Raw genomic sequence first — 12,011 nt, 5'->3', positions numbered from 1 at the left:
ATCACGTGACCAAAAATTATAGTCTAAATGTTGTATAATTCATTAACGACCGATTTAAAAGCGTTTCGTCACTAATATAACCTTTCTACTATTCTAGAATAAAATTCCAATTTCAGAAACTTGGCAAGCTTTCATTAGAATATGCAAAAGTCACGTGACGCGTCACATCTTGTTATTTGACGTTTCTGAATGTCCTAAATTTTTACTTTACAAACTTGGTAAGTTTTGTTTCAACTTTCATAGCACGTGACCAAAAATTGTAGTCTGAATGTTGCATAATTGACTTACATCTAATTTAACAGCATTTTGTCACTAATACGACTATTCTAGAATACAATTAAATTTCAGACACTTAATTAGATAGTAAGCTTTATTAATTAGAATATGCAAGAGTCACGTGACACCTTACCCTTTTTTGGTCAAATCCATTTTCTTATCTTTTCAAGTTTTAGTTAAGTCAGTTGCCATAACTACACAAAAATCAAACTAAATTAAGACTACGTCACAAATTTCATCAATTGATTAGACTTACGTAAGGTTGGTAGCGATGGGCGCTACCTACTGTCATCCGTTATTTCAAATCAAGATTGTATAACTGGTTGCGTGTAAACAAACAAATATTGCGACGTTGCCAGGTGTCAAATGATTAAAGCAGGTACTTTTGAGCTAGTTCTAAGGTTCTCTCAGGTCTAGTAAGTTATTGATTTTTTGGGTCAAACCAGCTGTTCTGTGGCCATAATACCAGACTGCCAGTTTGTTTACCGTGATGCTAGTGTAAACAGTGCCTTTTTGTTCAACTGAGTGAATTTTCTGATTGAGTGGCGATTTTTGGATATTTGGCCGTTGAATTAAAAAGTAATGTTACTCAAAGCAAGATTTTTGACTTTTTCCAAGTTGGTATTTGCTTGGAACCGCTTTTGAACGTGTAGGTTCGGTTGCTCGGTAAATAAAACCAGTTTAGAATCAAAAATAAAGCCATGAAGTTCTATTGAACTTGTAGTTAAAAAATCGTCCTTTCAGCTGTAAATTAATACAAAATAAACTTGCTAAATTAAAATCTGCCAATCAAAGCCATTGAAAGTTTTTTTGATGATATCCGCTTTCAAGAAAGCCTGGCAACAACAATGAACCATATTTTCGTTTTACATTAATAATTATCTATTAATACAAGACATGAAAGAGACATATGTCTTTATTAATTTTATTTTCAGTTATTGTGTTACCAATGCATATTAACATTATTTTTGTAGACGATTTAATTATGCTGGTAATTACAAAAAAATAGAATCAATAACATAATATGCTAAACTAAGTTTTTTACATATTTTGTGTGTTTAAATAGGAAATTCAGTTTTAATGAATATTCAGTGGGGAAACATACTACATGTTAATGATGGGATAGCTCAAATTGACAACACTACAGATTGATAAACTGCGTGAATTTTTCCGGAAATTCAGAAAAATGTGAAACATTGTTTAGTTAGCAAATTGTCTCATTTTCGGTGTTTTGTATACAAACTCATCTCCTTTGATCTGTATTGCTAAAAACTGTAAAAACGTTTTGTTTTTACACCATTTCCGGGGTAGATGATTAATAAAGTTATCTTTAATTTTATAGACACAATAGATTAATTTAGACTTTGCATCATGCTTTAACTTATCAATTAGCTCACTCCTGGAATAATGTCATAATTGCTTTTGTCATTATGATTTGCATTTTAAGAACTTTTACTCAAATTTAAAAAAAATCGTCATCTACAAACGTTGTTTAATTACATATTGTGCAACTTTGTAACATTACTGTCACGTGTTAAAGACTTAAATTAAGCAAATGCAACGTAACCAAACAAAATGTTCTCATCAATTTTTTCGTATGTTGACTCGATTAATTTAACCTGTAATTTGTTTATAAATAAATCCGACTATTTGCGTCACCGAAGAGATTGAAACCCTTTATCAAGCAAAGATGTTTTAAATTTAATCCACGTACGGTAGTAGTAATGTTTAAGGACAAGTTTTATGAAATCGAGTTAACAATTAACTCGAGGTTAAGTCAGTAAAATGTCATTATTTTGGATTAATCACTGTCACATTATTTAATTATCACAAACTTCTTATTATTGTTTTATTCACCTTTGTCATCTTTATTGTTTTATATCTTTGTGTATTGATTGATTTTCTTAGGTGTTTTATTAGCAGAAATTTCTACCCACTACCCAGTATATTATGACAAACTCTAATTAACATTGGCACTTTAATGCTTTGTTTTCCGTTAATTTACTCTAGCTACTTTTTAAGTTAATATTTTGATCAAAAACCCAGCTTTTTATTCAAAAATTCAAATTTTCTGGTCAGTTTAGTTTAAATTTTTGATTTATTTATTGCCTTATTTATATTCACTACAATCTGGAATAATAACTAAAAGAATTAAAATCCCTGTGGTACTGTTTCATCAGGACAACAGTGTGTAACACGTAGCGACATCTGTCCACAAGACATCAGATCAATTCAAGTCGTTATTTTGATTTTGCTTAAATCCTGTATTCGTTTAGGTTAGGTTTTACTCAGTTTAGTTTGAAAATCAATTTCAAACTCTCAAAAGTAAATAGCAACAGTCACTGTATTGTTGGTTGCTAGTGTCACCAAACTTAGGATCAATCTCTACTGCCAGAATTAATTTTAGCTTTTAGATTAATCTTGTGGTTTTTTCATTATTTTTTTATTTAGTCAGGTTATTTCCAAATTAAATCACTTGATGCTAGTTGGTTGGCTCTATGTTTTAACCAAGCTTTTTGGTTTGAACAACAAACAACAGTGGCAACATTGCCTCGAAGACCGTTATTTCAAAATATCTCGAACTCGAAGCGGTATTGCCAGATTTACTGAATCATTGCTAATTGTTTGAAAAATCTGTTTTTAAGGCAGGTGGTCATTAATACAGGAAATTATGATAAATTAGCTTTAATGCCCGTCTAATTTCGAGTCTAAAGGTTTGTCTGCTCCCATCAAGGCTAACGATTATCTGTATTCGTTTAGGTTAGGTTTTACTCGGTTTAGTTTGAAAATCATTTTCAAACTTTCAAGAGTCAGTAAATGGCAACAGTCACTGTATTGTTGGTTGCCTATAGTGTCACCAAACTTAGGATCAATCTGTACTGCCAGAATTAATTTTAGCTTTTAGGTTAATCTTGTGGTTTTTTCAATGTTGATCAATATTGCCAAGTTGTGGCTACATTTCAAAATAAAGTTAGCATGATTATTTAAATTATTTTTTTGGTTTAGTCAGGTTATTTCCAAATTAAATCACTTGATACTAGTTGGTTGGCTCTATGTTTTAACCAAGCTTTGTGGTTTGAACAACAAACAACATTGCCTCGAAAACCGTTATTTCAAAATAAAGTGATCGTATCTCAAACTCGAAGCGGTATTGCCAGATTTACTGAATCATTACTAATTGTTTGAAAAATCTGTTTTTAAGGCAGGTGGTCATTCATACAGGAAATTATGATAAATTAGCTTTAATGCCCGTCTAATTTCGAGTCTAAAGGTTCGTCTGCTCTCATCAAGGCTAACGATTATCTGGATTCGTTTAGGTTAGGTTTTACTCGGTTTAGTTTGAAAATCAATTTCAAACTTTCAAAAGTCAGTAAATGGTAACAGTGTATTGTTGGTTGCCTATAGTGTCACCAAACTTAGGAAAAATCTGTACTGCCAGAATTAATTTTAGCTTTTAGATTAATCTTGTGGTTTTTCCAATTTTGATCAATATTGCCAAGCTGTGGCTACATTTCAACAAAAGTTAGCATAATTATTTAAATATTTTTTTTTGGTTTAGTCAGGTTATTTCCAAATTAAATCACTTGATGCTAGTTGGTTGGCTCTATGTTTTAACCAAGCTTTTTGGTTTGAACAACACACAACAGTGGCAACATTGCCTCGAAGACCGTTATTTCAAAATAAAGTGATCGTATCTCGAACTCGTAGCGGTATTGCCAGATTTACTGAATCATTGCTAATTGTTTGAAAAATCTGTTTTTAAGGCAGGTGGTCATTAATACAGGAAATTATGATAAATTAGCTTTAATGCCCGTCTAATTTCGAGTCTAAAGGTTCGTCTGCTCCCATCAAGGCTAACGATTATCGGTCGGTTTTTGAATGACGATGAGTACGAGTTCGTGTTCTGGTGAATCTAATATTAGTCTCGTTGTATAGAGCTGTTGGTACGGTCGACAGCGCATAAAGTACTATCTCTCCCGTCTATTGGTGAGAAATTGGAACCTTAACCTAGCTTTTCGAGTGGTTCAGTGATTATTGCTATGATTGTTGAGTGGTGCTCTCTTGGATAATGTACCTTGGAGGTTTTATTTGGAGTGATGACTTAAAAGGTATTGTTTTCATTTATTATAAACATTTTTGAGTTAAGGACACTTTATAGCAAAATCACAACATAAGAAAACCATTTAGTTTTACCTTTTTGATAACTGATCTTTTTGAATGATCATGTATTACTATTTTATTAGATTAACATTTTTTAAGATTTGTTTAAATCTAATATGTAATAAAAAAAAAATTTTATGCATTTTATATGAAAACCACTATCATTGACTTATTTGCACTTTCTTTAAGTGGATAGTATTGTTATGAATATTTTATCACCTGTATAAGGTCATTAATCAATCACTTTCAAGGATGAAGAGAAGATTAGTTCGTTTTTTTGCTTTTTATTGACATTATAACGGAAATACTTAACAAATTCCAAGTTTTTATGTTGTACAAAGTATTTTTTAAACTTTTTGTATACATTATTATTCAATAAAATGTTAATAACTCAGCTTAGTCTGATTTAATAAGTAACATTTGAAGAACCTGTTATATTGACGATTAAAAATTTGTTTGTTGAAGTAAATTTTTAACTTTTAAAATTTTAAACTTTCAATGTTAACTTTCATATCTTTCTGATTAAAATGTTAGTATAAACATATACCATAATTTGATTTGAAGGGCTGAAACTTTGTGTCTGAAGCATCGGAATTTTTTTTTAACTTCCAATCTGAAAATGTACTCTGCTAATTTTGAAAATTGGCATTCAGATTTAATAATTAGTTTTTGGAGTAATTTTTTCACTTTTTCAAACTTTGACCCTTAAAATTTGATTTTCAATTACAAAATACCCAAATTGTTTTTAGAATTCCCTTGGGAAGTCAATTTTCACATTTTTCAAACTTTATTTTGAGTCTTGAAATGGATTAAACTAATTTTTAAAGTCGTTTTTTTGGTCTTTTGAACAATGAAAATTGAGTTTTATCTCTTCTGAAAAAAACTACAGGACAGTATCTTTATGTATGGTGGCTTAAATCCTTTATAATTCACTCAAATAAAATATAAATTAGTATAAACTGACAGTAAGTTTTAATAAATTTTATGTTAGCTACACAATACACGTATAACGTAAATAACCATTTTCACCAATGAGCTACCGTTCATCTGTCTTTACACCTTTCCATCATATTTCTATTTAAGTATTCAACTATTTCTATTAATATTTAAAACATTTTTCATTTTTAACTAGCGTACCAGTATTCAGGAACTTATTTATAGACGTGTGGAAAGTAATTTTTTAGCATTATTTGACACGAAAAAAATCCGGTTAAATTACGAAATTTACTGTTTTTATTTCATTGTTTAAGTTAATTAAATCATAATTAGCACCGTACGTGAATCGAATTTCAAACATCTTTTGTTTAATATCGGATTTCAATACCCTGACGCAAATAGCCCGAATGTTAATATTATAAACAAATTACAGTTTAAAATTATCTGAATCAACAGATCGGTGATCATTTATGGTGACACTGAAAATTGTGAAGGTAAATATGAATGAAATTCTTGTACTCGGATGATTACAATTGGGCGGATCAATGAGATTTAAGAAAAAAACAAAACAATAAGGAATCTTGACCTTGTTTGCGTTACGTGAATTCGGTTTGTAGATACTTTTAAAGTGATTTTGTCATTGATTTTTAATAAGAATTTCGGTTTGTTGCTGGTTTTGGTAATAATAGGAACAGTGATGTCACGTTGTGCGTCATCCAAATCAAGGAAATTACTATAAATTCCGTTTTCCCAAAATGTTTTATGTTAAAGTGACACAACAGTTTTTCAGTGTATGCGTAAAGATGTTGGTGCATAAATTCAAATTTGCTAACTTTCTAAGATTCTAAATTTAGTATGTTAATAGGGTGTTGAGGTGCTAATTACAAAGACTAATAATACAACAAATTTGATTGATGAATTGGTAATTAAAGAAAGAATGTTCCACCTAACTGTTACCAAGAAGAAACATAAAACCAAGAATGCAACAGTGTTTTTCTTCAGAGTTCACAAGACTCTACATTACTTTTAAATCGAAAAACATGTTTATTCGTGTGATTTCAAAATATTATTGAAATACTGATACAGGCAGGTTTATAAATGGACCAGGAAAACTGATCCGGTAACTTGCACGTACAAATGTCAGGTAGATAAAACAGGAAGAGTTTGGTTCGTGATTTTGAACTGTTTTAGAATCAAACTAGTTGGAATACTTTGGTTGTGTATATGGAAAGTACAGTAGTTTACTGGTTTTATTAAAAATTAAGTAGAAACAAATATCTACGAGAGTTGAGAAAGAAAATTCAATTAATCACCCTGTACCGGGGGATCTAATAAGGGAGGTCGAGAAACTATTTTCTGTCCCAGGAGAAGTGGCAGTGACAACACAAAAGTGTAAAGATGATAAAAGTTGCATACCAACTAGGTGCTTGATTTTTGATTTCTAACTTGAAGCGTTCCTGAGATATCCAAAGAAAACTAGAGCCAACTTTGACGACCTCTAGCGTCCAAACGGTACAACTTAGCCTTGCGCGGCCCGAGTCACGTGATAGCCCTATTCATTAGCTCTCTTTTGTTATGCGACGTGTTATAAAAATATATCAAATAAGTGAGTTATGGACGTTTTTTTGGAAAAATGCACGAAATTTTGATTCAAAATTGGGATTTGTGGGCCTACCATACTAACCGCGGCCATATTGGATTTTGCTCAATCAAAGTGACCTTTTTTACTAATTTCAAACTGGAATACACGAACTTGACGTCCATTTTGCTCTAACTGGCAAGGTTTCGGAGATGACATTGAAATTATGGCAATTTTGATAGTATTTAGGGCGTGGCACCCTTAAAAAATGACACTTTGACAACTGACACCTCACATCACATTTTTATTATTAATCTAAAACTATATAGGTAGTCAAAGACAATTTTGAAAATTCAAAATTTTTTCTAAAAAATTCATGGAATTCCCCTGTAAAAAAGGCAGAAATTCTATATTTTAAGTTTTTTCTATTATTTTTTAAGGTCAAACGATGCGCTGTTCAGAAAAATGTATGTTTGCCATATCTAGTAAAAGTTGTTGAAAATATCCGAAAAAAAATGATCAACTTTCACGCCCTCTAGTGGCTTAACGGTACAACGTAGCCTGGTCTGGTCAACGACAATTTTTTTGAAAATTGCACAAAAATTTATCTAAAAATGAGTTTTTCTGAGACTGTCAAAACTGGCTACTGCATATCCAGCCCCATTTTAGTGTGCTATTCAAAACAAAATAAATTTTGACTTTGAGAACATGATTCTGCTGTCAAAATGACACAAAACGAAAATAATTGTATTTAGGTCTGTTCGCAGAGAGAATCTCCAACTAGTAATCAGAGAAATAGATACATCAATTGGTCACACAAGTCACAATACGTCATAGTCACGTGAGCATTCAACCAATGAAACTTGACATTTACTATTTTTGAGTTGGAAACCAGTCAGGGATTGCTTCTGCGAACGGACCTTTTGTAATAACAAAGTTACAAATACAAGTACACAAACAATTCATTTTAGTTTAAAATTTTGTTAATAACATATACGTCAAATTTCCATCTCGCTCAGTTCACATGTAATAGAAAAGAAATGACAATTATTACGTCACTGCCACTAGCCCTGAAACGGACTTTAGCACCGCCTACTATACTAGAAAGCCTAGAAGGTGCTTGTCAAAAATTCCAATATGGCGGGAATAGTGGTGACAGTTTGTATTGTGGAAATTGAGTTTTTTGAGGATTAGATGAATTTTTACGGTTTAAAACCAAAACTTGAGGTTATTTGCGTAAGTTATTTTTGTTTGCTGCCGTTCATAAGTTTTTCAAGCCACATTGTAACAGCAATTCAGAAAAAAACCCAACCGTGTCAGGTTTTTACTTTACAAAAAACCGGATCCAACACTTTGAAGTGGGATGATTTAACTCCAACAATATACTCAATGGTAGGTACAAGAGCTTTCTAGTACAGTAAACTTATTAGGTACTTGTTACATGCACAGGTATGTGAGTTACATTTTAAAGCATCCTTCATTGTGAGAGCAACAAAAATAATTTTGAATGAATGTTCTTCGTAATAACATAAGAACCATTTACCAGTTTTGCTTACCTAGTTTCAAGGATTTACAGATTTTCTTATACTGAACAGTGTTTAAACTAGTTTGCTTTGTGTTGTACTTTCCAGGACAAATGTTGTAACCAATTTGTTTAGGCTGGACTTGATTGTGTAAAAAAGCCTTATCTATACATATCTGGATCAGAAATGAACATTTTTTTGATTTTTCACTCACAACTTGCACTCAACTACACGAAACAATAAAGAAAAACATATTTACTGCATCTGCATACGTTTGTGTATAAAACGAAAACCGCTAACGCCGCCATTAAAAGTGACATTTTAGGCTTTCTAGTATAGAGGGCGAAAAAACTGCGAGACTTGACCATTAGAGGGCATAATAAGAAGTAAAAATCAGTTTTTCTGACAAATATGACATACAACAATTTATAGTATTTTTTTCTTTCTCTTGAAATAAACAGTAGGTGGGGCTCTCAATTGTAATTTAAAAATTCACGAATAAATCGAGTACTTCTCATTTGATTTTTTAAACTCATAAGCTGAATGGAATGAGAACACTTTTTTCGTTTATTGATATATGACAAGTTTCAACTATCCGGTTACCGCTAGATGGCGCATAAAATCGTAGCTAGTTCAGAGTTCAACTACAGTTCAGAAATTACATAGTTCAATCAAATCAGTGATTTTCAGTTTAAAAGCTCATCTATGATTTTAAATTTTGCTCCACATTATAAAGGTCACCATTTTGACTTGCGCACACTGCGAGGCGCCATTTTAACGTTTTCACCTTTTATCAAGACACTCAAACTTGTAGCGGCCATTTTGGATTTTCTAGTCAGTTTTAAAATTGATACTTTTAGAAAATTGGTAGTAAATAAAGATATTAACATCAAACATTGAAACAACATAACATAGAAAACCAGTGATAAGAAAAAAGAAAGATATAGATAAAGCTGGCAACATACTTTCTAAGTGACATGTGACCTAATTGGATGGTTAGTCACAAGATATCGATCAGTCTGATAAAGTGATCATGTGAGGAACTGGCGCAAATTTTGCAAAACTGTCACATGTCAAGAATAAAGTTTGTTTGCCAACTTTGTCTAATTCAATGATTTCTAATAGTTAGCTCTTCTCACCATTGTTTGTAGTTTGTGATTGGTCAAAAAAGCAGCTTTCAGCTTGCATCCTTTTTTGACCAATCACAAACCACGAACAGTGGACCACCACCATTTGAACAACAAAAATAATATTTTATCATCTAGTATAACCCTCAAAAAACACCGAAATTTTCTAAATTCAGAATAGTGACCAATGTGTCAAACACTAATTTAAACATGCTGTGTTGTCATGTATTTGGTTACCTAAAAACAGACCCAAGCAAAAAAGGATCAAAAAAGTCAGTCATATAAAAACCTTGTACATGGTTGGCAACACTGTGAATTTTAGTAACAACCGCCAATCAAAATTTAATAGTTTGGATAATACAGTTATTGTTTACATCAGTCTGTTGATAACACTTTGAGATGATTCCTATTGTACCCAATACCAGAATTCCTTCACTGATACGAAATTATGCCAATGTCAAAACCTAAAAATTAACAATAATAATAACATTGAATGCAAGTCGAAATTAGTCGGGACGAGGTCCTTGCCTCCGGTTGACTCATGGTCCCCCTTTAAAAACCCACCTACATGTCTGCATAAATTTTTTCCATCTGGAATATGTAATTTATCGGTTTAACTGTGATTTAAGTGCGTAAATTTGAGAGAACGTCGACTTTTGAACACTGAGTCAGAACTGTAAAATTCCCAGAGGAGGAAACTCCCATCGATATGAAATTAATGGCTTGTTTTGAATTCTACAGCGTTTATTTAATATGATTTCAAGTGAATAAAAGTTGTTTAGTGTTAGATAAGATTGGAATTTCATTGAATGAGTAAAAATCTTGATTGAATTGTAGGAAAATCAATTGATTTATTTTTAGTTAAGTGAACCCACAATAATACTGTTTGGCATTCATGGGGTTTTTGCACAACATCCTGTTCAATTCAACGTGGGTCTTCGTTAATTCTTCTTAATTATTTTCGGTGACGTAATTTGCTGCAAAGTTGATGGTTTGATGATGTGATTTGGTAGTTGATAAAGGATTCAAATATCTTTCATCAACCTGTACTTTCTGACGCCATTATTCTAAATTTAATTACTGTGCTAAAACACAAACTCGACGGTTTAAAAATAGTGCGAGTGTAGCTACTTACCCATTAACTAAAAATAATTACAACCAAGTTATACACACGTGGATGTCAAATTTATTACATTTTTTATCAGGCCATTCAAATGGGTTACACACACCTGTCAGCAAAATTGCAGCAACAAGTAGACATACATTTCGTTTGATGATGCTAACTCTCTAATTTGGCCATATTCCAAGGTAAAGAGCTTTGAAAGTTCGTTACCGGTATAAATTAGCAACTTAATTGACTCAAATGGGCGCTCCCACGATCAGGAAAAAAAATCTAAAATGTATTGGATTCGTATTTATAGACCTTTCGTAAGCTAACACCTGGATCTTACCACTGCCCACCTTACTCATCGGGTAATCTAAAAATGGACGCCTTTAAATAAATTAGTGGCTTTTCTTATTGCTTCATTGTCTGCGAAATTTATTGCTCAATTTCTGTTAGAGGTAGCTGATTGTGTGTTGGCTTTTTCAATTTTGGGGAATTCCCTATACGTTATAGTCCTAAAATTCTATTCCAGTCTTTCTAAAACACAACACAGATTTTTGAGCCACCAATCATTTGTTTAATAATTGAATTCGGTAAATTCAGATACGAAAAACCAGTTTCAATGTTGTACTGTACTGTATAAAATAATACCTACAAATTTCTATTCATCAGTTTATACAGTTGGTACACAGAAATTCTAAAATATACAGGATGTCTCTAAAAAGAGCGACTGCATATTGTTGAGGCTTTAATGTAACGAAACAATTTAACTTCCCTAGTCCACATAGGGATGACTTTGGAAGATACAGTGTCAAAAATTGTAAAAATCATTCATACATTTTATCATAAATATATTTTTTAAAGAAATTGCTATATGGTAATTGTTAATGGTATTTTTTTACGTTAATTACGTGATAAAGGTAATAGATAATGTATTGTAATAAACTAAATGAGCAATGTCAAGTAAGTAAGTAAGTTTAAGGTAATATCCATATAAATGTTGTTTTCAAGATAATAAGTATTAAAAATTGAGATTTTCATTATTTCGAAGACTCTAAATGATTAAAGATGGATAATTGCGATTTACATTTTCTGATCTTACTTTTTTCAGATTTGTATTATGATGGTATTTTGTTATATCTCAGTTTTTTTTTTTGAAATTTTCAATATGTCATAACTAGAGTCCGGATTTCTAGAAATTTTGCTTTTTGTAAATAATAAAAGCAACCAACTTTTGACATCTAATATGTGAACGATTTATGCAAAAACGCGTCATTTGACAGATTTTGTTGATGCTTTTTTTT

The 12,011-nt window shown here is 31.6% G+C and overlaps 1 protein-coding gene across 5 annotated transcripts in view; it reads left to right on the top strand.

Annotated features, from left to right (window-relative positions):
• Positions 1-12,011, top strand: part of LOC145726793 (alpha-1A adrenergic receptor) — a 59,160-nt gene that overhangs the window by 27,947 nt on the left and 19,202 nt on the right. The window contains exon 1 of one of the 5 annotated variants that reach the window (XM_081976035.1): positions 715-855. The exons of 3 other annotated variants lie outside the window; for them this stretch is intronic. The gene's annotated coding sequence lies outside the window, so the exon portion shown is untranslated. Of the gene's footprint in view, positions 1-714; positions 856-4,192; positions 4,386-12,011 lie in introns of those variants that run through there. One more of the 5 variants, XM_081976033.1, reaches the window with a different exon arrangement.

The sequence above is a fragment of the Ips typographus genome, linkage group LG3 (genome assembly GCF_016097725.1).
Source record: "Ips typographus isolate SLU linkage group LG3, UJ_Ityp_2.0, whole genome shotgun sequence".
NCBI classification, from domain to species: Eukaryota; Metazoa; Arthropoda; class Insecta; order Coleoptera; family Curculionidae; genus Ips; species Ips typographus.
This window is presented reverse-complemented; position numbering and strand designations above follow the sequence as displayed.